The sequence below is a fragment of the Balaenoptera borealis genome (assembly GCF_965194805.1).
Source record: "Balaenoptera borealis genome assembly, chromosome: 13".
Taxonomy (NCBI): domain Eukaryota; kingdom Metazoa; phylum Chordata; class Mammalia; order Artiodactyla; family Balaenopteridae; genus Balaenoptera; species Balaenoptera borealis.
In genome coordinates, this window is record NC_138870.1 from 63,773,433 (window position 1) to 63,800,538 (window position 27,106).

The 27,106-nt window shown below is 40.3% G+C and overlaps 1 long non-coding RNA gene across 1 annotated transcript in view; it reads left to right on the forward strand.

The window, feature by feature from the left end:
* LOC309609819 overlaps positions 1-22,542 on the forward strand; it is a 167,986-nt gene extending 145,444 nt beyond the window's left edge. The window contains exon 2 of the long non-coding RNA XR_014233603.1: positions 19,756-22,542. This is a non-coding gene — a long non-coding RNA (uncharacterized lncRNA). The remainder of the gene's footprint in view (positions 1-19,755) is intronic.
* Positions 22,543-27,106: the final 4,564 nt, after the last annotated feature.

Sequence of the window (27,106 nt, forward strand, 5' to 3'; positions counted from 1 at the left end):
GGCAGAGGGAATAAATACACGGTGTTGTTAGCAGTTCCTCTCTGTTGTCTGGGAAAAGGGGACCGGAGGTGGCAGTGGCAGCTCCGATGGCAGGGCCACTGCCTGGGAACAGTACTGCTGTTTCATGCAGGGCTGTGAGAGAATGGTGCGGACCGACCGCTCCAGGAAGGGGGAAGATCCTGAACCCACTCGAGAGAGCGCCTCAAGGGCAGTGGTGTTCTCTCTTCAGGCACATGATCAGGAACAAAGGAATCTTTATTCATCTCTTTCTGCTGCACTGGTTTGCTTTTTATTCCTTATAAGCAGCTGAGAAAGACCATGAGCAGTCCTTTTAATCAGCTGTGGAAGAGATGAAAGGGTTCAGAAGAAGAGAAGCTGCCATTTCTGAGAATGGTTTATTCATATTGTAGAATAATCTTTAAAGAAAAGAACTCTATGAGACTGATCTTTTAATTATAGAGGAATAAATACATCTGTGAAATCCACCAGTTTCACTTTGGATTAAATACTCTCTCGTTTAAAAGCCAGATACTCGGTAAACAAAAGTCTCAGTTTGGAAATGGCTTCTCTCCCTAATACATGGCTTCCCCCTTTCCCCACCCCATTCCCAAATTCCAGTCACTATTTCATAAACAGCAGGGAGAAAAATGCATAACATCTCAGAGATCCGCTTTGGGGGCCTTAGATATGTTGCGTCTGCCACCAAGCAAGGTCTGGATTCTCAAAATGTCAGATCAGTTATCAATTATCTGTGAATAACATTATGATCATGCTATCTGACAGGGTTTTGTTTTTTTTTTTAATTCAAAAATCCCAACACATTTTCATCCCACTCACAAATCATATCCCAGCTCTGGCCAAAGAATATGAGTCCTATCTTAGAGTTCTTGGTGTACCTCCACAGCACTGGTGATGGGCACAGACGTTCAAAAAACATCTATTAACTTCAAATGACACCATTCACAACTCTGGGAACTCCACCAACCAAAAATTTTAAATCGCAGTTTCTTCTAGTTCCTTTTAGGTGAACAAGCAAAGAAACAGTGCCTAGTTGGTTGTATCTTTGCTGATTCATATTTTATATAGTTCCTCTTACTATGACAGCCCAAAAGCAACTCTCCCATCCATATACAAGTGGGCCAAGGGCTTTCTGAAGCCACCTTTTCTGCTATTTCTGAATCTTGAGTCAGCTCTCTTCCTTGGGGAGTTTAGAGACTTTTGCAAGTTCCCATTTCAGGAAATTCCATTTCTGTTTGAAGTTATCTCTCCCAGAAAATAAAAAAATAAAAATAGCTAAAGTAAAAAAGACCCTACATCTTCTTAAGAACTATCTTTTCTGTCGATGTTTTGGTAATTTTTCATATTGGCATCCTTCTCTAAACAGGAGGCTATCTACAGAGTATTTTAATATTCCTCCTTTAACTTTGCAATACACAAAGATACTTTAATACATGATGCTTAGGCAGATGATTTCTCAAAGGTAGGTCGATTCTTCCCATTATTTACCAAGTTCTTATTCTGAAGCATTCTCATTGCTATCTATTGGCATCAGTTAACCTGTATTTCCAAAGGTTGGTGCCAAGTTTTGGTTCTTCCTGTTTGCAAAATCATCTTCTCCTCAAGTGTTCCTGGGGTGGGGAGTGTCCAGGCTCTTGCAGCAACTTCCGGGTCGATGTACCCTGTGGTGAGTGTCTCTTCCGTCCCTATTGTTCCTAATTCTCAGATGCTTCCCTGAGCATTCAGGATCCGGGCTCTGGGAACAATTATCTCTTCAAAATAATCCCCTAACTATCTGCCGGACAGGTTTCCATACAGTTTCTTCTTAAATCGTCTTCAAAAAAGTTTTACAGACTAACCCACCCAGTTTTAATCTAAATTAGAAGAGGAAGAAGAGGAGATAATATCAAGAAATGCTCTCTTTACAAGGAGAAAGCATAATTATCTTACATGTTGTAACTTTTGTTTCTTCTGCACTTCCATAAAGCTAAAGGGCTAATTAGGGAGATGCAGGGGCCAACTCTGGGCCAACACAGTCCTTTGTTCGAAGAGGTGGCATCAGGGAATTCCCTGGCGATCCAGTGGTTAGGACTCCTCGCTTTCACTGCTGAAGGCCCGGGTTCAATCCCTGGTCAGGGAACTAAGATCCCACGAGCCGCGCAGCGCGGCGAAAAAAAAAAAGAAGAAGAAGAAGAGGTGGCATCAGCTCACAGGCCCTGACTCATCCCCTCACTCTCCACTCCTATGTTCTGACCACTGCCCAGCTGCCAGGTAATGACCCACACTGACCTCTTAGGCAGGCATAATTCCCCTGAGACAGAATGAGGAGTCCTTGAGAAAGACCCGTTCATAGTCAGTACTGCACATATTCTTAACAGTATATTCTTACACTGTATTACGTACATTTGTCTGTAATTGTGTTTTCCCCTCTTAAAAGGTCACCTACATAAGGGGGTGTTGCCTCCTTAAGGGAAGGACTATGTTTCATTGATCACGGCTTTCCCAGGGCCTTACACATAGTAGATGCTCAGTGAATAATTGTTCGTCTTCACTTATTGTTGCTTCTTTACAGTCATCAGGAGCTCAGACCAGGTACTTGAGACAAAGGGAAGGGGCTTAACAAACCTCACTCACAGGGATAACATTTGATAAAATAAGGCAATAGGAGAGTGTCCTCTGGAATCCTCAAAGGAAGAAAACCCTGAAACAGGCTGGGGAGAGGGAGGAATAGAAGAGAGAGGAAACCACAGGAATAGAAGAGAGAGGAAACCACAGGAATTGGAGAGGAAACCACAGGCCACATGCCAATTATAAGAGGTAAATTTAGAGAGTACTGGCCTAAGACAAGACCAGACATCCAAATGCCATCCTAGAGCATAGGGCAGCTAAAGAATAGACGCTTACTGAACTATACTCGTATTTTGTAATAACCTATAAGAGAAAAGAATCTGAAAAAAAACATAGATATATATGTATGTATAACTGAATCACTTTGCTCTACACCTGAAACTAACACAACATTGTAAATCAACCACACTTCAATTTTAAAAAAAAAGATTAAAAAAAAAGAATAGACACATTATTAAGGGCCACCCTTCCTCCACATACTCCCCTACGTCACAGGCCTCCCCAGGGAATTAATGCATACCAGCTCCCAGCCTCAGTCTCCTTGCTTTCCTGTGCTCATGGAGTCTGCTTCTCTTCCCCTTTAGACATGCATTCCTTGATCTTGATAGGGTCTTTCCTTATCCACTACTATTCCCTCCTTTGAAAGATAACCTATCACTTAGAATGGCCTCTTTCTTACCACTTCATCAGCTCCACCACCACCACCTTTGCAGTGGAGACTTAGGTTCACCTTGCCTGTTTTATCCCCCGCCTGTAGGCACTGAAGCAGGCCTAATCTTTAATGACCAGTGATGCCCAAGTAACCGATTCAAATAACCTAGATTTTAGTCTCTCTGGCTTGTAAGGCATTTCATGGAAGATCCCAGACCCTTCCTTGCTGCTGGCTGCTATAATGAATAGCTATATTTATTCTTCTGTTGTCTCCATCTGCATTACATTGATTTGGTGTGTTCTGGGGATAGAGCAAAATAAAAATATAACAAAAAAAATTGCACAACCCTGAGGCTATCTTAAAATAAGAGCCATTATTGGAAGAACTATAGCCTAAAAGTATGGTGCTCTGGCATCAGCTGGTCTTAGATATGAATCTCAGCTCTACTGAAAGACTTTGAGCAAGTTGGTGAACACTCTGAGTCTGTTTTCTTATCTGTAAAGGAGGACAATATTACCATCTTCCTCAAAGGGTTGCCATGGGCTTTTAACCACTCTGCTCTCTACACTACCTCCATTCACAAAATTGCCCCTGGTTCTCCCTTCACTTCTGTCAGATCCAAGAGACCCCTGGTAACATGGAGTGAACCCCACTAGCCTAAGGGAGATAGTATACCAGTTCTACTGGCTGTTTCTTGACTATATTTAAGTGTATTCGATTCTTAACAAACTGCAGCCTGATTTCTTTCAGATTCAATGAAATTTCTTTCAGAAAGGATCTGTACTAATTTGTATGACTTATGTATAGAGTAAGCATTTAAGTTTAAAAAGCCAGTGGTTCCCAAACTGAGGGCTGCACATTCCGTGGACACCTCAAGGGTTACAAATTCATATACTCACCATGCTTCATGTGAAGACTGAATGAACAATGCAATATATGTAAATACATATATATGCATATGTATACACAGATATATCCACGTATATTCATAAATTTTCAGTATTGCTGTTTCAAATGTAGATATAAATACTACTAATAAAATGTAAGTTTATTTAAAAGCATGACTTAATTTGTAAAAGCATTTATCATTGTATACTTTCTTGATCAACATTTGCTAATGCTACAGTATGTAGTGATTCTAAATTTTTAATATAATAGTATTAATATTTATCAAACCTTGATGTTAATATTAGTAATGTTTGATTGTTAATAATAATATCCAACAGTTATTATGTGTCAGACACCATTCTAACAACTTAACACATATTAATTCATTAAATCCTCACAATAACACTATGAGGCAGAGCTATTATCATTTCCAATTTATCTCTGTGCCTTAGGAAACTAAGGCACAGAGAGGCTAAGCGATTTATTACGGAGCTAGTAAGAGACAGAGCTGAGATTCAAGCTCAGGCATTCTGGTTCCAGAGTTCAAGCTCTTTGTTTCGACACAATTAGTTGAGAACTCAGCTATGCAATAAAACACTGGTGTCACTGTTTTTGATCAGAAAATTATGTATGACCTTGACATTGATTTCATATTCTATGAAAATGGGCATATTTCTAACTGGGTACAAACTGAAATGTATATGTATACTCTGGCTTATATTTGACCAGGGACACAACCAAGAAATCTACGATAACTGTTTTATGAAAAGAACAATAAATTAATTCAAGCAAAAATAATAATAATAAAAATCCTTCATGCTGCCTGGTCTGCCCACATATGCTCCTGCCCAAGCAGGTCACATGGACCAGAGTGAGTTTCCATTGATGATTATTTTGTCACTATCTTGTTGCTTTCACCCTTCTCTGCCCCCATCAGAAAACTAGTTTTCCAATATTGCACTATTTGATGATTTGCTAACTTGAAAGGTAATAACCACAACAACAGAAGCAACAACTACTAGGAAGTTAAATGCAATAAAAACAGAATGATGCATTTCAACTTTTCACCTCTGTAGTTGAGTTTTAGTCACACCCACACCCATGTCCCATTTCATTGACTGAACATTAAAGAACATTCATTGACTCTCTGTCATGTCCAGGAATTATCTTTAGAGCTATAAATATGTGAATAGAACTAGAATGAGCCAATCCTTTTAGAGTACAGTCTAAAAGATTCCAGGCAGTCCATTCATTCAACTTATAACTAACTACATGCCAGGCAGAATGGAGGGACAAAATAGTACATGTGTTCTGAGCAGCGAGAGATGACTCCAATAGAACCAGTCATCTGACAGGAAGCCTCTCTGTCAACTCTCTCCCAAGGGCTCGCTCACTCGCAGAGCCACCTGGAATCCACGTGCAAATCAGAAAGGCCAGACCTCGTGGGACCACCTTTACTTCCTGGGACCAACTCATCTCAGGGTACAAAGGTGACCCTCTCATTCCATATTCTCACTGATCCTCTACCTCCCTCCCCTGGCTTCTTTCTTTCTTTGATTTATTCAACGTTTTTTGCTTTCTTTTTTCATCACTGTCCTTCTTCTCTTAAGGTATGCTACTTCCTAGGAATATTTCCACTAGGTGACTAATGTCATATTGTCTTAATGCTTGTTACCATTTCAGAAAGTGGTTATTTTCCAACTGTTTCCAAATTATGAGAATTTATGATATAGTAGTTCCCCCTTATCCATGGGTGATATGTTCCAAGACCCCCAGGGGATTCTGAAATCATGATGGTAACAAATCCTATTTATACTATGTTTTTTCCTATAAATACATACCTATGATAGAGATTAATTTATAAATTAGGCACAGTAAGAAATTAACAACAATAATAATAAAATAGAAATATAACAATATACTTAATGAAAATTATGTGAATGTGGCCTCCCTCTCTCAAACTAGCTTTTTTTACTTTACTCTTTCTTCTTCTTCTTGTGATGATGTGAGATGATAAAATGCCTACGTTTGGAGATGAAATGAGATGAATGACAAAGGCACTCTGACATATCTTTAGGCTATTATTGACCTTTGGGCAATATGTCAGAAGGATTATCTGCTTTGGGTGTTCCTGGATCACTGATGGCTGCATGTCAAGAGCAGATGATGTCAATGGTTGGGGATCCTGGGCGGAACAAAGCACAACGGTGCGAGATTCCGTCACACTACTCAGAACGGCGCTGCAATTTAAAACTTATGATTTGCTTATTTCTGGGATTTTCCATTTAATATTTTCAGACCATGATTGAGCACGGTAACTGAAATGGCAGAAAGCAGAACCACAGATAAGGGGGGACTACTGTACTTAGAAACTTAAAACCGCTTAAGCATTAGAAGTTCTATATTTGATGGCCTTAAAGCATCCTTCCTTGTCCTTCTGAATCAGAATCTGAGTCAATGATGTTGAATAGAGCCAGGTCAAGAATGACATTAGAAAAAGTGAGGAATCTGAAGAGAGGTTTGAAGAGAAAAAAAGGTACAAACAAGACAATCACAGGAACTCCAACAACACAGCCAGATGGGATACATGGACTCTTTGGGGAAACACCATATAGACATAGATCTACTTGAAGTGAACAGCTGCATAGGCACTGACCTGTGTTCTTTTCTCCATAAATTCTAGAATTTTTGCTTTTCTCTAAGCATCCTAATCATCCTATTTATTCATTTGCAAACCTTACATTTTGATGGAGCCCCAGTCTTTTGAGCTAAAAATATTTGGGATCATTTTGCACCCTGGGATACAAAAGTAAATGTCACATTTAAAGTTCAGAGGAATTTTCCAGCTTGACTTTCTGTGCTTTGTTTGAGAGGACAGTGTTGATGCTGATTCTTTCACAAACTTGACAAGGTGTGCTTAGGAAGTAATTCTCATTGTCCTTTGCATTGTTTAAAAGACAATGTGATCAAGCCGAGGAGGTCACTTGAATCACAGAAGATTTCTCTGTTCTAGACCGTACCTTCTCACTAATTAGTATTATGTTGATTAAGTTATTTCACCTCTCTGGCTTCAGTTTTCTCATCTGTACTTAGCACATAGAAAGTGTCTTATAAATATTTGTTGAGTGAATGAATTAATAATATGAACTACCTTGTAAGATGATCACGAAGAGCTCAGTTTTAAGCTCCAAGTAGAGTCGTGTCTGTTTTGCTTACCACCGCATTCCCTGGCACAGTGCCTTGTACATACCAGAATCGCATCAAAACATGAATTAATGAATAAATGGACAAATTAATAAATTTCATAATAGCTGCCGTACTTTACAAAGTTAACGAGAATAACTTGATTTGAGGCACACAGTGAAGACGAACTATGTTGATCGTACTCATCACTGTATCTCCAATACCTAATATCTGGCATTTGTAGGTGCCCAATATATAATTTTTAATTAATAAATGCTCAATAAAAATAGACGTAAAATTGCTTCAAAAAGCACAAAACCTACATGAGGCATTAAGAATCTCACACATCTATACCAACAACCTCTGTAGGGAGATGACTCCAAAGGGTATGAGCTATAATGATTTAGAAGCAGATGATATGAACCTTCTGACTCACACCTGGCTCTCAGGTCTTAAACAGTCATGTGGTAAAGCTCAATATAGTCTAAGGATATGCAGTGACAGGGTTTAGTTACATTTCTTAGGAACATAATCAAGATGTTATTCTGGGTATACTAGCTATTATATTTCCAGTGGCAAACAACAGAAAACCCTGTCACAAAATGTCTTAAACCACAAAGAATATGTATTAACTCAGAAAGAAGCCAGAGGTAGAGGTAGAACAGCTTCAGAATGGGTAAATTTTTTTTTTGGCTTGTGGGATCTTAGTTCCCCGACCAGGGATCAAACCCAGGCCCCCTGCAGTGGAAGCACAGAGTCCTAACCACTGGACCGCCAGGGAATTCCCATGACAGGTAAAGTTTAGGACTCAACATTATTGTCAAAGACCCAAGTTAACTCCTTCTTTCAGCTCTGCCATCCCCTGAGATGTCCTCAGCTGTTTCCTCTAGACTGAAAATTTGCCTATCACAGACCCAGGCATTATTACATGACACATCTAGTGGAAGAAGGAGAAGGGGAAACATTTTCTTGTGACTTGTTTTTATCAGCAAGGAAATAATTCTCAGAAGCGGCCTTCATATCTTGCCAGCCGGAATTATTATATCATATCCATTCCTAAACCAATCACCATCAAGGGAAATGAAACCATTATGGTTGGCTTAGACCTGTCGGGCTTTTATCCCTGGAACTGAAGATAGGGCCAGTCTTCCCTGAGTTTTATGGGAGAGCTCCAGAGGTAGCAACAAGGGAAAAGAGATGTAGAGGTTTGGTAATTAGATGGGCAACAGTGTCTGCTAAAGACAGAACATACTGTGCTTTCAAAATTGTTATTGAATAAATCTGATTAAGATTATATGGGAATAAGACTTCAAAAAACTATTTTGTCTTCAATACAAACTCAGAGGAAGGCAGCTAGAAAAGTTATAAAAAACTTTTTTTTTTTTTAATAAATTTATTTATTTATTTATTTTTGGCTTCATTGGGTCTTCATTGCTGCACACAGGCCTTCTCTAGTTGCGGCCAGCAGGGGCTACTCTTCGTTGTGGTGCGCGGGCTTCTCATTGCGGTGGCTTCTCTTGTTGCGGAGCATGGGCTCTAGGCGCGCAGGCTTCAGTAGTTGTGGCACATGCACTCAGTAGTTGTGGCTCGTGGGCTCTAAAGCACAGGCTCAGTAGTTGCGGCGCATGGGCTTAGTTGCTCCGCGGCATGTGGGATCTTCCTGGACCAGGGCTTGAACTCGTGTCCCCTGCATTGGCAGGAGGCTTCTTAACCACTGTGTCACCAGGGAAGTCCCAAGAAACTTTTCTCGTGGATAAAATTGCTCAGAAACTGATGTTGCTTCCATTGTATAAGGCACATCTTCCCCAGCGGCTCTTAAACACTGGTGTCCTTGGTCCACGGTAAAAAATATAATAAAGAGCACAACCGTATACATACTTCACAAACTTCAGTGAAACAACACTTACTACCTTACTACCTGTGAGCATACTCATGTTTTCTATCCCATTCTACTTCCCTTTTTTTAAACTATTCATCTCAACCCAGTAAATCGATTTCAGGACCCGGTAATGGGTTGCAACTCACTCTTTGAAAAACACTGCTTATTCAAGGGTCCAGCAAGTCTCGTTATTATTTCCTATAGACAACATGACATGGCATTATTTATTAAAAGCAATCGTGATGCGATTTCAGTTAATCCTGTGAGTATCACTAACCCCTTTTTATAGCTCAGAAAACACACAGTGTGAAGGATTTGTCAGGATCTTATGGCCAGTGAGGGCTGGGGTGGGGTGGTGACTGGGCAGACCTCAAATGAAGGTGTTCTGATTTTAAATAGGCATTTTGAAAGAAACAAAAACAAAAACAACAATCTGGTATTCACTTGAATAAAGTCTTTAGTTTCATCAAATAGCAGCTGTAAAAAATAAAAGCATAATTCTCACACTTGCATAATAAAAAATGGCCAAGTACAATTGTTCATGGCTAATTACCTCTGCCAGGCCAAACAGAGTGGTACAGTCCACCAGACAATCCATTATATCTAATTAAGAGAAATTATTTCGAGATGACTCCGTAGCCTATTAGAGAATGTTCTGTGCTAAATTTTCTAAAATGTTTATAGAGCAGTTTATGAACCATAAGAGAGTTTGCAAAACTAGAACTCTGATCTGGAGAGATTAAAAACACTTGACCTGCCCTATCTCCTCTCTTCTTCTAACTTCAGGGATTAGGTTGGCCCTAAAGGTTTTCTTTCAACCATCAGAGTCCTTTCTGTACGGTATTAAAGTTATTATTTGCACTATTAAATCCTAAGCAGGAAAACTCCTTTGAGCTTCATGGGTAACATTTACTTTTCTAGCTCAAGGACAAAATCAGCTAAAGAACTGTCAGCCCAGAGACACAAAGAAGATGAACAATGAACTCTCTGCTTCTCAGATTAGACAACTGGGCCAGACCTACATTGTGACACAACGCCCAGCAATGTCCTTTCTAATCTCCTTTAAAAGAAAAAAGAGCAGAGGCTGTCTAGACACTCAATAACGACTCGCTCTACCCCTGGACCATCCAGTGTTCGAAGTGTCCCAGGTGAGGAAGCTAAATGGCAGAGAACAAATGCAGCGGCTGTGGGAAGCGGAGAAGAGAGGAAGCAGGAGCCAGGGATAAACAATGGCAGCATCACTCAGACTTTGTTCCCGGTCCTCTCTGACAGATGGAAAAGCCGCCAGGTCAACAATCATGGTACAGAGGTCACAATGCACCATGATGAACTGTGCCAAAGGCGAGGTGCCCTGCAGGAATAGTAAAGCATTGTCCTCACCTCACAGGAGACTGTCTGACTCCCCTGCTATGCTGGCCTCTTTTCCTAAGTAACACTTTTGAGAAGCCCATGAAACCAAAGGGCTCTGAGTCCAGAAAGACTGTATATTCAAAACCAATATTAGAACTTGAAGTCAATCTAGGGTTTGTTGTTATTGTTATTGTTTGATTTGCACTAAAAGTTTTAGAAGCCTAAATAATTAAGTTGCACTATTTGTGGATTTAATAAATCATTCTAACTGAATAGAATGAAATAACAAGAAGTAGACACTGTCCTAGTAAATCCAGGATACGCAACGTTTAGGAAATCAAAATGGTAAAGATATTTCAGAATTGCCTCTGTGAAGTTCTAACTGTGGATTTCAGTAGGCACTATTTCTACTCCCCACAACTACAGAGCAATCAAAACAGGATCACATACAGTGAAAAAAAAAACAAAACCCTAATTCGTGTTTTTCTGTGACTCTCCATTAAAATACAGATTCTGTGGAGACAAATATAATTTCTACTTCTTTGAAAACTTCCTCCCAATATTTCATATGGTGCCTTGTACAACAAAGAATGTTATTACCTGTGTTTATTTGATGCATTACCTGAGACTATGGCAGAATCTTTACCAAAAAAAAAAAAAAAAGAACAAACTGTTTCAACAAGGTAAGTATACTTGAGTTACAAAAATTTTATTTACATACAACTTTAGAAATTTTACTTCTGTATTAAAGGAGACATACTCATCCATGATTCTGAGTTATTCAGGTCTCCTGTTGGAAGGTAGAGAATTTGTAAAGAGATAATCAACTAGACTATGAAGTCATGGGCCAGATAAGACACTCAATACTCCCAAGACAGTCTATGGTACTCAAGCTTGAAGAGCAGTAAAAATACAAGGGACTAAGATTGGATCCTCTTCCACAGGCAGCTTTGGCTGGTAGGTTAACTTAGGGGTAACTAGCAGGACTCCACTCCCATGTGGGCGCAAAGCTTGGAGAGCTCTATCTACTTCATGAACCTCCTTTGGGTAGTCCTGTCCACATAATGACCTAGCACCAATAGGGGCAATTGGGCATATCTGCCCTAGAGCAGCTAGTGTCAGAAAGGGTATAATGGACAAAGCAGATTCTGGTTCTTGTGGCCTTAGGAACCAGCAAGACTTTCGTGATCTGGGGGTGGGAGGGACAATAAATCAGAGTCTCTCTCAAACCTTCTGATACTCAGAAAGTGTTGATACTACCAGCAAACATGCATTATAGTACAGGCAATATTATAATCATTGTACTTGTATTAATGCACTTAATCTTCATCACTATCCTATCAGGAAGGTAACCATTATTATCCCCACTCTGATAAACTAAATTTTATCAAGGTTAAATAAATTGCCCAAGTTCACAAAGCTGTGGTGGTACCAGGAGCTGAACTCAGAAAGTCTGTGCACAGAGCCCATGCTCTTAACCATGACACTACATTGCATAGTTCTACATCTCTACATGTAGTACATATGTGTGTACATGTTTGTGCATACATATGTGTATGTATGTGTGTGTGTACTACATTGATATTCAATCATGCATTCTGTCATAGAAACTGAATTGTCCTAAGGAATATTCCTTTAGCAGCAATACTTCAAGGTCATAAAAAGAATGGTAAGTATGATAAGTAACAAGAAATAACAAGGTCAAAGGATTGCCAAGCCTACAGAGTGAATTAGAGAAATTCCCTTACAGATTCAGCAGGTCTCCAGAGGATTCAATCTGCCTGATACATAGAATGCTTTCCTCCAAAGAAGTCAGGAATATTAATAATCATGAGCATGGAGAATAATTTTACTTGACCAGACTTTCCCTGCTGTATACTTCACTTAATGATGTGCATCAGACCAAGGCACAAAAATGAATTTCAGTTTTGTTGCAATTAGATCACCAATTTCCCTGGTAGCCAATATTTATTAATAGGAGATCTGAAATCACCTTATTGGAGAAGCAGCACTCATCACCCACCCCCACCATCTTAATGGCTGTGAGAGAAGGGGCATCAATGAGGTATGTGGGGATACAGCGGATCGCTGAGTACCAACAGCGCTTCTTCCTCTTGTGTACCAGCGCACCCTGCTTCAAAAATATAAACAAATTGAACAGAAGGGCTCTAGATAAATCACCTGATTCCATTTTATGCCTTCAGGGAAATGGATGCTTAAACCAACAAGACTGATAATTTTTTGCTACACCTTTTGCATTTCCATGGACAGAGGTTCCACCTTGTCCTTGGGTGCCCCATCTAAGTATTTTACACACAACAGAAAAGAAATTCTATTTTCTGCCCAAGCATAACCTTTAGTTTAAATTAAATCCATTTCCCTTGAATATTCCATGAGGACAGAGAACCATTTTGTGCCCTCCTCACAGGAATGCCTATTACCGTAGGCGACATTATTCCTTTGCACTTTTCATCATTTTTCACTTTTGCTATATTTCTTGGAGACTTCTCTAAGGCTCCTGTGTATTTTTTACTCCATATTAAAATAATTTTAAAAAATCATATTGATATAATACATTTTCCTGGTGGAAAATTTGAGAAATACTGAAAAGCCCAAAGAAGAAATTTTTAAAAATCTAACATCTCATTTCTCAGAGCTAACTATTTTGATATGTATCTTTCCAGTCTCATGTGCCAACGTACATATGTGCTTTTCTGACTATTTTCCCATGTCACTAATTATTGCTCTTTACTATAGAGTTGTAGTATTCAACCCAAGTCTGTGCATGGGCTTCATACAGTCAATGAATTCTGTGAAATTATGTACAAATTTTTATGTAGGTACATATGTGTTTTCTTCCCAAGAAGGTAGTTGGTGGCTTTCATCATATTCCCAAAAGGGTGTACAACCTAAAAACAGTTAAAAATTCTCATTTAGCAACAGCATTTTTAGTGGCCATATAATATTCCACCATATTAACCAATCTTGCTATTATAAATTATACTATAAAAAACATTTATAACTAAATCTTTTCGTTCAGCTTCAATAATTTTTTAGGGGAAGAAATTCTGAAATTAGAATTGCTCCAATAATATTCACAGTTGAAGGCTTTTAATACATGTTGCCAAATTCCCTGTAGAGAAGTGGTATCTTTCAGAATCCCATCAGGAGTGTGTGAAATGAGCCTTTTTTTTTTTTTTTTTTTTTTTTCTGGCCACACCACACAGCTTATGGGATCTTAGTTCCCCAGCCTTGGATTGAACCCGGGCCCTTGGCAGTGAGACTGTGGAGTCCTAACCACTGGGCCACCAGGGAATTCCCGAAATGAGCCTTTTTTTCAAACAATTGTTAACACTGACTCTTATTTTTTAACTTTTCTAATTTTATTGGTTAAACTAAAATACAAATGTTTGAATCTTCTTTTTAAGGTTTGCGGGGTCAATATTATTTGTAACACACTAGTAAGTGTCTGAGGTACTCAGAACACATAGGAAGAATTCATCTCAGTTCGTCTCAGCTCTATTCCCACAAGACCGTGATGTTGCTGACTCACACAATGATCAGCTCTGACCCACAGGTCTTTTAAAATAATGACTGTAGCTAGTCAATCTGGTAATGATTTTTATAGTTTTGGTTTCCTAACCACCTATTCTCACCCTTGTATAACTGTCTTTTATCCTGTTTGTCTAGGATTGTGCTCCTATTGAATAATATTGCATTGGTCTATTTGATGTAGCATCACCTAGCGGCTAAATAAGCACATCCTCAATGTCCATCACCAGGACATCAACGACTGGGAGTTAGACATAAGTAGATGCAAACTATTATATACAGAATGGATAAACAACAAGTCCTACTGTATAGCACAGGGAACTATATTCAATAACCTGTGACAAACAATAGTGGAAAAGAATATGCAAAAGAATGTTACATATCTGTATAACTGAATCACTTTGCTGTACAGTAGAAATTAATACAACATTGTAAATTAACTATACTTCAATAAAATAAATCTTTTAAAAAAGAAAACAATCTGTTGTGGATTTTTTTTAAAAAGATATCAATGACTCTAAGGGTAGTAAGATCACTTGACATATGCCCTTCACATTGATGCCAGGTCATTGGAAACTGCTTCTGGGAGGATTGTCACGTAAATACTCTATCTGCCTAATTGTAGTATCTCTGGAAATAGAATCTGGCTGAAGAGAACATAAAATCACACTGAAATCAAGAGATAAGAGTGACCAAAAGGCCCTTTAGTAATTGAGAGGGTGAGCTCTTGCAGTTAGAGTTCCTGGGTTCAAATCTCAACTCCCCCACTTGCTGTCTGTATGACCTTGAGCAAGCACCTCCATGTGTCTAAGCTTCACCACACCTTAAACTAATAAAGGCACTTGCTTGCACAGTATGCCAGGAGTTTGCCTTCCTGTTGGTTGTTGGGTAGTCTCAGGACTCTTTCTACACAATATGTGCAGATTATAAAACCGTAAACCTCTGCGGCCCTCCTGCACACTCACTCTCTGTCTCCCTTTTCATGCCCAACTTCCTTCTGTTACATGTCTCATACCTGATATCTGATATATTTGTTTGTTTTGCAACTGGCCTCTCTCACTAGAATGTAAACCCCACAAGAGCAGGACTTTTTCACTTTGTTCTCTGAATCAGCACTAGCACCTTGAGAATAAAGAACGGGGTCATTATGAGGATTGAATGACTCGTGTCTATAGTGATGTATTGGTATTCGTTTCCTAGGCTACTATAACAGAGTACGACAAACCGGGTTTTAACAACTGAAACGTATTGTTTCACAGTTCTAGATCCTAGAAGTCCAAGGTGTTGGCAGCTCCGGGGGCTGTGAGGGAGAATCTGTGACAGGCCTCTCTCCCAGCTTCTAGTGGTTTTCTTTCCATCGCTGGGGTTCCTTGGCTTGTACCTGCATCACCCCAGCCTCTACCTTCACCTTCAGTGGCCTTCTCCCTGTGTGTGTGTTGGTCTCTGTGTCCATATTTCCACTGGATTAGGGCTTACTCCAATGACCTCATCTTAACTTGATCATCTGCAAAGATCCTGTTTCCACATAAGGCTACATCGATCAGTACTAGCGGGTTAGGACTTCAACATTTGGGGGGAAGACACAATTCAACCCATAACAAGCAGATGGCAGAGTGTCCAGCATTCTGTTGACACTCAATAACTACACTCACATTACGGGATCATTACCTTACAGAGAAAACTAATTTGGTCTAGCATGACAGGTTCTCACAAGTCACTATGACACACCTTCACTCTGAGGAGATGTGAGCCAGACATGCTGCGCTCCCCATGCCTTTAACTCTGAGTAATGACTCATGGGGAGGAGAGGAAGCTATGAAGTCAAAGTCTTCGCCATCATTGCAAATCCATTATTTTATAGACAAGAAAGGAGAGGCTAAAAGGTAATGACTTAAACAAGGATTTACACAAAGTTAAAGCAAAAGCAAGACTAGAACCCAGCCTGTCTCACTCCTGGTTCCTTGCCTCCTCTATATAAATCTATCTACAAATATTTAAAATAATAATTACGATTATGGACACATTTTTAAATAGGTTGATTATAGAATATTTTGCTCATAGATTAGTCTGAATGGTTAAAAAAACTGACTGGAAAAACAAGCTGATCCATAAATATAGTCAACTGATCTTTGACAAAGGAGGTAAGGCAATACAATAAAGCAGAGACAGTCTCTTCAACAAATGGTGCTGAAACACCTGGATACAAAATATGTAAAAAAACAACACAAAACAAAACACTAATGTAGACACAGATCTTATACCCTTCACAAAAGTTAACTCAAAAACGGATCATGTTCCTAAATGTAAAATGCAAAGGTATAAAACTTTTAGAAGGTAGCACAGGAGAAAACCTAAATGACACTGGGTATGGTGGTGTCTTTTTAGATACAACACTGAAGACACGAACCATGAGAAAAATCACTGATCAGCTGGACTTCATTAAAATTAAAAACCCCCGCTCTGTGAAAGACATTATCGAGAGAACTAGAAGACAAGCCACAGGGACTTCCCTGGTGGTCCAGTGGTTAAGACTCTGTACTTCCACTGCAGGGGGCACGGGTTCAATCCCTGGTCAGGGAACTAAGATCCTGCATGCCACTCGTGGCCAAAAAAAAAAAGAAGAAGAAGAATACAAGCCACAGAATGGGAGAAAATGTTTGCAAAAGAGACATCTGATAAAGGAGTATTATTCAAAATACACAAAGATCTCTTAAAACTCAATAAGAAAACAAACAACATGCTTAAAATATGGGCCAAAAGGGCAGACAGCAGAAGCAAAAAGAACTACAATCCTGCAGCCTGTGGAACAAAAACCACATTCACAGAAAGATAGACAAGATGAAAAGGCAGAGGGCTATGTACCAGATGAAGGAACAAGATAAAACCCCAGAAAAACAACTAAATGAAGTGGAGATAGGCAACCTTGCAGAAAAAGAATTCAGAATAATGATAGTGAAGATGATCCAGGACCTTGGAAAAAGAATGGAGGCAAAGATCAAGAAGATGCAAGAAATGTTTAACAAAGACCTAAAAGAATTAAAGAACAAACAAACAGATGAACAGTACAATAACTGAAATGAAAACTACACTAGAAGGAATCAATAGCAGATTAACTGAAGCAGAAGAACGGATAAGTGACCTGGAAGACAGAATGGTGGAATTCACTGCTGTGGAACAAAATAAAGAAAAAAGAAGGAAAAGAAATGAAGACAGCCTAAGAGACCTCTGGGACAACATTAAACGCAACAACATTCGCATTATAGGGGTCCCAGAAGGAGAAGAGAGAGAGAAAGGACCTGAGAAAATATTTGAAGAGATTATAGTCGAAAACTTCCCTAACATGGGAAAGGAAATAGCCACCCAAGTCCAGGAAGCGCAGAGACTCCCATACAGGATAAACCCAAGGAGAAACATGCCGAGACACATAGTAATCAAATTGGCAAAAATTAAAGACAAAGAAAAATTATTGAAAGCAGCAAGGGAAAAACGACAAATAACATACAAGGGAACTCCCATAAGGTTAACAGCTGATTTCTCAGCAGAAACTCTACAAGCCAGAAGGGAGTGGCATGATATACTTAAAGAGATGAAAGGGACGAACCTACAACCAAGATTACTCTACCTGGCAAGGATCTCATTCAGATTCGATGGAGAAGTGAAAACCTTTACAGACAAGCAAAAGTTAAGAGAATTCAGCACCACCAAACCAGCTTTACAACAAATGCTAAAGGAATTTCTCTAAGTGAGAAACACAAGAGAAGAAAAGGACCTACAAAAACAAACCCAAAACAATTAAGAAAATGGTAACAGGAACATACATATCGATAATTACCTTAAACGTGAATGGATTAAATGCTCCAACCAAAAGACACAGGCTTGCTGAATGGATACAAAAACAAGACTCATATATATGCTGTCTAAAAGAGACCCACTTCTGACCTAGGGACACATACAGACTGAAAGTGAGGGGATGGAAAAAGATATTCCATGCAAATGGAAATCAAAAGAAAGCTGGAGTAGCAATACTCATATCAGATAAAATACACTTTAAAATAAAGAATGTTACAAGAACCAAGGAAGGACACACATAATGATCAAGGGATCAATCCAAGAAGAAGATATAACAATTATAAATATATATGCACCCAACATAGGAGCACCTCAATACATAAGGCAAATGCTAACAGCTATAAAAGAGGAAATCGACAGTAACACAATAATAGTGGTGGACTTTAACACCTCACTTACACCAATGGACAGATCATCCAAACAGAAAATTAATAAGGAAACACAAGCTTTAAATGACACAATAGACCAGATAGATTTAATTGATATTTATAGGACATTCCATCCAAACACAGCAGATTACACTTTCTTCTCAAGTGCGCATGGAACATTCTCCAGGATAGATCACATCTTGGGTCACAAATCAAGCCTCAGTAAATTTAAGAAAATTGAAATCATATCAAGCATCTTTTCTGACCACAATGCTATGAGATTAGAAATCAATTACAGGGAAAAAAAAATATATATATATGGGCCAAAGACCTTAACAGACGTCAAAGAAGTATACAGATGGCAAGTAAGCATATAGAAAGATGCTCTATATCACTTGTCAGGGAAAAGCAAATTAAAACAACAATGAGGTACCACTACCCAGCTTTAGAATGGCCAAAATCCAGACCACTCATGATACCAAATGCTGGCGAGGATGTGGAACAACAGAAACTCTCACTCATTGCTGGTGGGCATGCAAAAGGGTGCAGCCACTTTGGAAGACAGTCTGGCAGTTTCTTACAAAAGTAAACATGCTCTTACCAGATGATAAAGCAATCATGCTCCTAGGTACTTACCCAAAGGAGTTGAAAATTTATGTCCACACAAAAACCTGTACATGGATGTTTATAGCAGCTTTATTCATAACTGGTAAAGCAGATCTGCAGGCAACCAGATGTCCTTCAGTAGGTGAATGAATAAAGAAACTGTGGTATGTCCAGACAATAGAATTTTATTCAGTGCTAAAAAGAAATGAGCTATCAAGCTATGAAAAGACATGAAGGAGACTAAAATGCCTATTACTAAGTAAAAGAAGCTAATCTGAAAAAAGGCTACATACGGCATGATTCCAACTACATGACATTCTGGAAAAGGCAAAACTATGGAGACAATAAAAAGATCAGTCGTTGCCCCAGGGGGGCAGCAGATGATGAATAAGGTAGTAAAAATACTCTACATGATATTATATTGATGAATATATGTCATTATATATTTGTTCAAACCCACAGAACGTATAAAATCAAGAGTGAACCCTGGGGCTTCCCTGGTGGCGCAGTGGTTGAGAATCTGCCTGCCAATGCGGGGGACGCGGGTTCGAGCCCTGGTCTGGGAAGATCCCACATGCCGTGGAGCAACTAGGTCCATGAGCTACAATTACTGAGCCTGCGCGTCTGGAGCCTGTGCTCCGCAACAAGAGAGGCCGCGATAGTGAGAGGCCCGCGCACCGCGATGAAGAGTGGCCCCCACTTGCCGCAGCTAGAGAAAGCCCTCGCACAGAAACGAAGACCCAACACAGCCAAAAATAAATAAATAAATAAATTTAAAAAAAAAAAAAAGAGTGAACCCTAAGGTAAACTATGGACTTGGAGTGATTATGATGTGTCAGTGTAGGTTCATCCTTGGGAAAAAAAAGGTACCATTTCAGTGAGTGATGTTGATAATGAGAGAGGCTATGCATGTGTGGAGGAAAAGAGTATATGGGAAATCTCTGTACTTCCCTCTCAAATTTGTTGTAATCCTAAAACTGCTTTTAAAAAATAAAGTCTTAGAAAAAATTGAGACGTTTCTGGCCAGAATTAACTGCCTTATTTGATCAAATCTAAGATTTCATTTACTGTGAGTGACACCATTATTTTAACCACCACCACCAAAAAAAAAAATGCCAATTAATTAATGTGTGACATACATAATAAGAAAGACACCTCCCAAATTCTCAGGTGTTAAAGGATGAAAATGTCTCAGTCCCAAAAGCCACAAAACATAGCAACACAGCCCCTCAGTCATTGGACTAAACATTTCATTTATATAAATTCTCTTTCCTAGACTGTCTCAGTGTAAGATGCCACTTGGAAGGACAGGTGAAATAAATTTTAAGACACAGAATTGTTCATCTAGACCCCTCAAGCGACCTAACACATCCTCTTGTCATTTCTATCAAAGCCACGCTTGTATTTTATATCTCCAGGAACAAGAAGTAACCAGCAGGAGAGATCATTTTGAATCAAAGAGATGAGAGCAGAGAAGAGAGGACCACCAAGCGATTCTCTGCCAAAGCAAACAGAGATGGGTAGAGAGAAGTGGGAAAATGACATTTCCTTCCTAGATTCTCTGAAGGAAAAGTACAAAGATTTCATCAACCAGTATCTGGAGCTGAGACAACAGCTGTAGAGGTATGATGAGCCCCATGTGAGGGATAGGAACCTGCGAGATTTCCTCTGGCTGTCTCTAGCCTGGCACAAGACCAGAGCCGCCTCTGGCTGCTATTTACAAAGAACTGGTGAGGGGCCAGTTGGCTACCAGGGGTATGTTTCTGTATCATTTATCACACACAAAGTGCTCTGCAGCTGGAAAAAGAGCCATGATCGCTGCAGCCAATCAAGCCCGGCAGTAGGACTAGCCTTCCCCCCTCTTTCTAAGTCTCAATCCCTTCCTCAAGAGCAAACAACTGGCAAAAGCCCAGCAGCGGTCAGAGAAAGGGACCGAGGAGACCATGCAGGGTATGGTTAAGCTCGTAGAGACAACTTGCCACGATCATCATTCACTAAGTATTTCTTCAACACCCGCTATGTTCTAGGTCTTGGGGATACAGTGGTAAACAGGACAGCACATTACATTCCAGTATTTTTGATTTGGAATGATTTTGTGCCCTGGGTTCTTCCCATCTACTTCCAGGTGCAAGGGAAGAAAACTGCCCCAGTTTGTCCCTTTGTTCAGTCTCTTCAACTGGCTCACATTTTGCTCCCCTCCCAGGCTTTCACAAGATCGGTCACGGGAACGCCGGCTCAGCAGAGCAGCCCAGGAAAACTAACAGCCCAGCTAAGTGAAGTCAGCATTTCATCATAAGTTTGGAAAATTTGGAAGTGGCTCACAGGAGAAAAAGGAAGGAGGACAGATAAGAGGGGCATGATTGTCATTAACAAGAAACAGTACAGCCTCACAGCCTCTAACCATGCGCTGAAGAAGTCGGTGCAATATTCTTGGGAGGATAAACACTGATGGCCATTCAAGCTGACAGTGGGAGCTGGACAGCTGACATTTACAACAATGCTCAATGCAAATCAAGGCACTTGCCCCCAGAAATGGAATTTCATAGATTTATCCTTTGAAAGGCTGTTTCTCTGACTAGTCTGGGTCAGCAGTTAAGCTGAAAGAGAAATATTTCTATTATTTGGTAGATTTTTCCAAAGCCTCTAGTTCATTAGGCGAGGGAGGCCTTGAAAAAGTCTGATTCTGGTGTGGTGGTCAGGCAAACAGAATGAGAAAACATCAAAGAACAATCCCACCTCCAGAAACGATGAAAACAAATACTTCCTCTGAAGTCACTAATGTTCCGAGAGGGGGGTGTCCTCACAGGCCAGGTGTCCTGGCACCATTCCAGTTCTGCAAAAATTGTTTCAACATGCTCCAATAACTCTCACAGAGCCACCTTAAAGAAGTGAAACTTTTCATGCCTGTCACTGCTGCTTGCTCTCCCAGAAAGGGATTAAAACTCAGAGCCTCTCACTAGTTAGGTGACCTTGAAAAGTCACAAAGCCTTAAGCAAACCCTCATTGCTTTCCACCTGCTGCGCCCTCCACCATCCCCACAATCAGTGATTCCCAGAGGCACTATGTTTTCTTTTCCTCACAGTACTTAGTATTGGAAATTATCTCATGTATTGGTTTGCTTGTTTATCACAGTCAGCTTCCTGAGATCAGAGACGGTACCTGCCTTATTCATCTCTGACTCCTTAGTACTTAAAAGGATTCCTGGGGCTTCCCTGGTGGCACAGTGGTTGAGAATCTGCCTGCCAATGCAGGACACACGGGTTCGAGCCCTGGTCTGGGAAGATCCCACATGCCGCGGAGCAGCTAGGCCCGTGAGCCACAATTACTGAGCCTGCGCGTCTGGAGCCTGTGCTCCAAAAAAAGAGAGGCCGCCATAGTGAAAGGCCCGCGCACCGCGATGAGGAGTGGCCCCCGCTCACCACAACTAGAGAAAGCCCTCGCACAGAAACGAAGACCCAACACAGCCATAAATAAATAAATAAATAAATAAAAACCCATTTAGCCATCCATTTCATTCATCTGTAAAAAATAAATAAATAAATAAATAAATAAAAGGATTCCTGGTACCTAGTAGATGCTCAATAAACATTTGTTACACAAATAAATGAAATTTATTTAAATTATTTGAGCCAAAATTCTATAATAATAGGAGTAATAATACAGGGTAATCACTGCCTTATAGGATTCTTTGAAAGATCAAGTGAGATCACGTTAATAAAAGCGGAGCCTGGAACATTGCAAGGTGCTCAATAGATATTAATTTAATATTAATATATATTAGCATTCCTAATTCCACAAAGCACTTTTCTCGGGTAACTTTCCAGAAACAAAGATTCTGAAATAATTCATACTTAGATATGATTAACTAATAACTGTTTAATATACCATATTTATAACACTCTAAGCTCCCATCTACTGAAAATGCATTATAAATTTAATAAAACTTGGCTGGGAAAAAACGCTATAATATATTCATCACTTTTAAAGCATACCAATTTCAAAAATGTAGAAAAGTGAAAAACTTTTAAAAATAGATATGGTATTACCTCTCCTTGGGAAAAATAAAAGTAAGTTTTAGCACAAATGAATAACTCTCTAATTTCATGTGCTGTGATTGGGTGGTGGGAAAGATCATGGGGGAAAGCCTTCCTCACACCTTGAATTATAGCATCGATGCTACTTCCTGGCCCAAGTTTGGAGTGTGAGCAACTGCTCTTACTTTGAGACTAGGAAGTAAGCCATGTAATGAGCAGACATACAATTAACTCTTAATTAGCCTGGGGTCAGGAACTGCTTGACTAGTCAAACACCCTGCGAAATCAGATGACTAGAATGCGGTAGCTGGAAAGGAGAGAGCGGACTAAGGAGATGCCCTCCTTTACCATATGAGGGACAAAGATGAGCTAAACTCTCTTTTATTAAGTAGAATCAGATGTGTCTACTCTCTAATGGAAATGCTCACTTGTGGATTTTTAGTTTCTTTTTTTTCTTTCTTTCTTTTTTTTTTTTTTTAATAGTCACCACGCCGTACATTACATCCGCAGGATTTATCTATCTTATGACTGGAAGTTTGTACATTTTGCCCACCTTCACCCAAAACTTGTTTTAGTTTTATCCCTTCATCCTTCCAGCATTCAATCCCTGGGCAGCTGGGTTAATGACCAAATAACAGGGTGACAGGAGAACAAGAGGCCTAGATGGTCCAGCAACTTAACAATCAAGACGTAAGTGACCCATCCCCTACTCACTGATGAGTGTCCGGTTTCTTCCACTGAATGAAAAGTCCTATGGGCCCATCCACAGCATTTAATGTGCCTCCTCTTCTCCCATTTTCTCACTAACCACCATCAGTAACAATGAGAGTTCAAAGGTCCTGGAATAAAGGCTGGGGAGAGTGGACAGGAGGCATTTCCCTGTCAAAGCCTTGTCTCTCATGTCCACACTTGAAGTGAATGCCTCCCATAATGAGATGTCAGTTTATTTTTTTTCCTTTTAGATCTGCACATAAAAAAGGAGTTCAACTGGCAGACAGCATATTCAAGGGGTCCAGACTCAGCGCACTGGGATGACCTGTCGCTTCTTGGCGGTGGGGGAGATCACCAGCAAGTCACAGCCTTCCTCCTGCACGTCTTTGTCCCTCCCTGACCTCTCAAATAACAGAAGGGAGCACGGAGAACAAGGACAAAATTTAAAGGTAGATTTCTAAATGGAACATCAATATATTACCGTGAGCCATCTGCCAACCCCTGAGTCTGGGGAACCATTATATTGTCTGAGAGGGGGAAAGTGGGCTAGTTCTTGGACAGAATAAAAATAAAAATAGCTTCAGTGAGCTTTACCCACTGACCTGTCTCAAGAAGAGCCCTTCAACAACAGGAGGAATTTCCAAAGCTGTGAATCCATCCAAGAAGCACTATTTCTAGGAAAGACAAAAACAGGTTCAGATGGAAAAATAGAGCTTAAGTTTTGTTAGGGTTTTGTTTTGTTTTGTTTTGTATGCTTTGTCTTCCTTAAAAGAAGTCTATAAATCAATTAGCTTCTTTGTGCCTTCCCGTGTACAAAACAGGGCAAATTGCGTGAAAACTTCCATCCTTTTCAGACTGAATAGCAACTTGGGTCTGAGTACCGCACATCCAAAAGGGGGCAGCCATGTGTGGGGCATTACAGCCTTTCCAAGCGCCGGCTTGGTGTCCTGAGCAGCAAGCTGAGATGGGCTTCCCAGCCCAGCCAGGCACACCTCTGCCGCCCTCCCCTCTAGCTGTGAACACCAGCCCAGCGTGCATGTCCTTTGACACAATCCCATTCCAGAGTCCTAGGGGCTCTGGAGAGACCCCATTCAGATAACTGGCCAAACAGATAAGCACATCAGGGGGTCACCCATCGTGACTGCAAAACAAGTCAGCCAAGTGACTGCGAAAGGAACAGAGGATGTCACCGAGAGCTTTGCTCTTGTACGTTTAAATTCTATTCTGCCTCTGACCAGGTGTATCCAACACAATTGAATGTCCTGATCCAGATAAAACCGTGTTTGTTCCAGGGCTCTATTGGGTAAATAAAACAAACAAAAAAACAAAAACCCTTCCATCTCCATTGACAACAGTTTTAGTTTGTTCTCACGTCTTCCCAATACAGTACCATAGGATTTTTAAAATAAGTGGATGACCTCTTTACAAAACGTGATCAGCTAACAGGTAATTTGGAGCAGTGGAGAGCTGATTGTATAAGCCACTAGCTCAGCGTTAACACAGTTGGTACAAATAGATATTTAAACTACCTTGCTATCTGTTAAGGTTTTACTTCTGGTCAAGTGAAGTCTTCACTGGAAATGTAAGCTCAGTGGTTAACTGAGGGATTTAAGATCTTATAAAGACAGCATTTATTACTTTAAATTGAGCCAAGAAAGCATGAATGCCTTAGATCAATAGCTTCAAACTCTAGGGACCCACTGTAAGAAACGCACTTACATCACAGCCTAGTACACACCCTTACATGGGTGTGTGACTAAAACAGAAGTTTCACCAAACAGAGCTCACCCTGGCCCTTTCCTATCAATTTCTTCTTTTTCAGAAAATGCTGCTGCAAGTTGAAACTCACTATGCTGAACTGATGACCCACTAAAGGGCTGAGACTAGCAAATTTTTTTTTTTTTTTGGCTGTGCTGGGTCTTTGTTGCGGCACATGGGATCTCTAGTTGCAGCACATGGGCTTCTCTATTTGCAGTGCGCGGGCTTCTCTAGTTGCGGCACGCAGGTTTAGTTGAGGTATGTGGGGTCTTAGTTCCCCGACCAGGGATGGAACCCAGGCCCCCTGCATTGGGAGCTCGGAGTCCCAACCACTGGACCACCAGGGAAGTCCCAAGACTAGCAATTTTTTTTAATCTTGCTTTAAATTATATCCAGGGAAAAACTACTAAAACTCTCCTTTCTATTTCTCTAATACCTAATGCCCTCTCGCTAAAAGCATAAATATCCACATATTATCTGAAATACACTGTTATGTTTTTAGGATAAGAGAAGTGGTAAGGGGTGGGGAGGATTAAAACAAAATAGTACAGGGAATTCCCTGGCAGTCCAGTGATTAGGACTCGGCGCATTCACTGCCGGGGCCTGGGTTCGATCCCTGGTTGGGGAACTAAGATCCCGCAAGCTGTGCAGCATGGCCAAAAAAAACAGAGTACAAACCAGAAAGTACCAGTTGAAAACTTTTAAGGAGATTGAGAAAATAGCTCCAAAAGTCGCCTCATAATGCTTCGTTCAACCAACAGATTCTGAGTTCCCCGCCATGGACCAGGCGCTATGGGAGGTTCGTAGTGGCGGAGGAAAGAGAGGGAAGTAACAGGACTTTTTGCTGCTTGTGTATTCACCACCTCAGACCCTCTACACACAGCTGGGGACCAAAGGAACAGCCTAGGCCGAGGCTGCCCCTCTGCTTCCAGGGGAGGGATGTTTGGAGTGACAGGCCCTCACACAGGGCGCAGTACGGAGGCCTGGGCTCTCCTCCCCTTGCCTTTCACGGGGAGGGAGGAGGGACCTCTCGAATGGAGGTCCAGCCTGAAGCACCATGAAATTTCTCTGGCCAAGCCCTAGTTACTCATCTGACAAGAAGCAGAGAAGGGAAATTACTTATATTCAAGAGTCTAAATTTTACTATTGATTAATTGTAATTTATTTTCTATTCTGGCAGGAATAGTTTATAAAGCACATTTCCCAGCCTCACCTTTCTCTTTCCATTTCCTCTCTTGATAGGAAAGAAGGGAGGGAGGGAACAGAGAGGAAAAGGATAAAGAAGAAGGAGGAAGAGGAGAAAAGGAAGGAAGGAGGGAAGGAACAAATGAACAAACGAAGGCAGAGAGGGAGGGAGGGAAATACTAAAGCTAAGATCTAATCAGATCTCAATTCAGTTAAACCCAGAAAATTTTTCCTTGTATCTTTACTGTGGAACCTTCATGGCCACATGGGACCAAAAATACTTGGAGTCTTAGCTAGTTCTTTTTTTAAATGCAAAGAATAGAGTGAAACTAATGTAATTTATACTAAAGTGTAAAATGCATCCTCAGCGCCTTTCTAGAAGTGATAAAGAGGGATCAGTAAAAGGTGTGAGGCCTACCCAGCTATTCCCATTTTGTCTAAAATAGGCCCAAAGGATTTCCTACTT